Source organism: Triticum dicoccoides, unplaced genomic scaffold (assembly GCF_002162155.2).
Source record: "Triticum dicoccoides isolate Atlit2015 ecotype Zavitan unplaced genomic scaffold, WEW_v2.0 scaffold13043, whole genome shotgun sequence".
Classification (NCBI taxonomy): domain Eukaryota; kingdom Viridiplantae; phylum Streptophyta; class Magnoliopsida; order Poales; family Poaceae; genus Triticum; species Triticum dicoccoides.
In genome coordinates this window covers 1-1,232 of record NW_021191846.1, presented here as the reverse complement: position 1 = coordinate 1,232, position 1,232 = coordinate 1, and the positions used below count along the sequence as shown (strand labels likewise).

The window sequence follows — 1,232 nt, the reverse complement described above, 5'->3', positions numbered from 1 at the left end:
CGCCCCAAGACGCGCGAGCAATGAGCATCGAGCTTAAACATATCGCAAATGTCAAAAATAATATAACGGGATTAATATATATCGGGCACGTGCGATATGTTTGTCACAAGGCGCAAAAAATAATTATAAAAGGAATGCAACACGAGGACTTCCCAGGAGGTCACCCATCCTAGTACTACTCTCGCCCAAGCACGCTTAACTTCGGAGTTCTGATGGGATCCGGTGCTTTAGTGCTGGTATGATCGCATCCGACATGTTTCCCCGTCTTCGTCCCTTATGCTTGCCACTCCCAGGTCCGCTCCAAAGACGATTCTACATTCTCACTACCATTACAACCGTTCCCTAACAATGGATAATGTCCTATACTACTTACTCTCCCGCTCAATCACGGAGACGAGTTTTCCACGGTTTCCACCCCTCCCTCCATACCGCAGCAACACGAGTTTTTTCCACCCCTTTCAGAAAGCGCTCTTCGCGCCACAAAGCCGCCCCAAGACGCGCGAGCAATGAGCGTCGAGCTTAAACATATCGCAAACGTCAAAAATAATATAACGGGATTAATATATATCGCGCACGTGCGATATGTTTGTCACAAGGCACAAAAAATAATTATAAAAGGAATGCAACACGAGGACTTCCCAGGAGGTCACCCATCCTAGTACTACTCTCGCCCAAGCACGCTTAACTTCGGAGTTCTGATGGGATCCGGTGCTTTAGTGCTGGTATGATCGCATCCGACATGTTTCCCCGTCTTCGTCCCTTATGCTTGCCAATCCCAGGTCCGCTCCAAAGACGATTCTACATTCTCACTACCATTACAACCGTTCCCTAACAATGGATAATGTCCTATACTACTTACTCTCCCGCTCAATCACGGAGACGAGTTTTCCACGGTTTCCACCCCTCCCTCCATACCGCAGCAACACGAGTTTTTTCCACCCCTTTCAGAAAGCGCTCTTCGCGCCACAAAGCCGCCCCAAGACGCGCGAGCAATGAGCATCGAGCTTAAACATATCGCAAACGTCAAAAATAATATAACGGGATTAATATATATCGCGCACGTGCGATATGTTTGTCACAAGGCGCAAAAAATAATTATAAAAGGAATGCAACACGAGGACTTCCCAGGAGGTCACCCATCCTAGTACTACTCTCGCCCAAGCACGCTTAACTTCGGAGTTCTGATGGGATCCGGTGCTTTAGTGCTGGTATGATCGCATCCGACATGTTTC

At 47.9% G+C, this 1,232-nt stretch overlaps 3 non-coding genes across 3 annotated transcripts; all 3 read right to left on the bottom strand.

Moving 5' to 3' along the window:
* Positions 1–131: 131 nt before the first annotated feature.
* On the bottom strand, positions 132–250 carry LOC119343510. Its single transcript, XR_005166130.1, has one exon. It is a non-coding gene; the product is annotated as a 5S ribosomal RNA (ribosomal RNA).
* Positions 251–617: 367 nt separating this feature from the next.
* LOC119343509 lies at positions 618–736 on the bottom strand. The gene has a single exon (XR_005166129.1). It is a non-coding gene; the product is annotated as a 5S ribosomal RNA (ribosomal RNA).
* A 367-nt stretch (positions 737–1,103) lies between these two features.
* On the bottom strand, positions 1,104–1,222 carry LOC119343508. The gene has a single exon (XR_005166128.1). It is a non-coding gene; the product is annotated as a 5S ribosomal RNA (ribosomal RNA).
* Between the last annotated feature and the right edge of the window lie 10 nt (positions 1,223–1,232).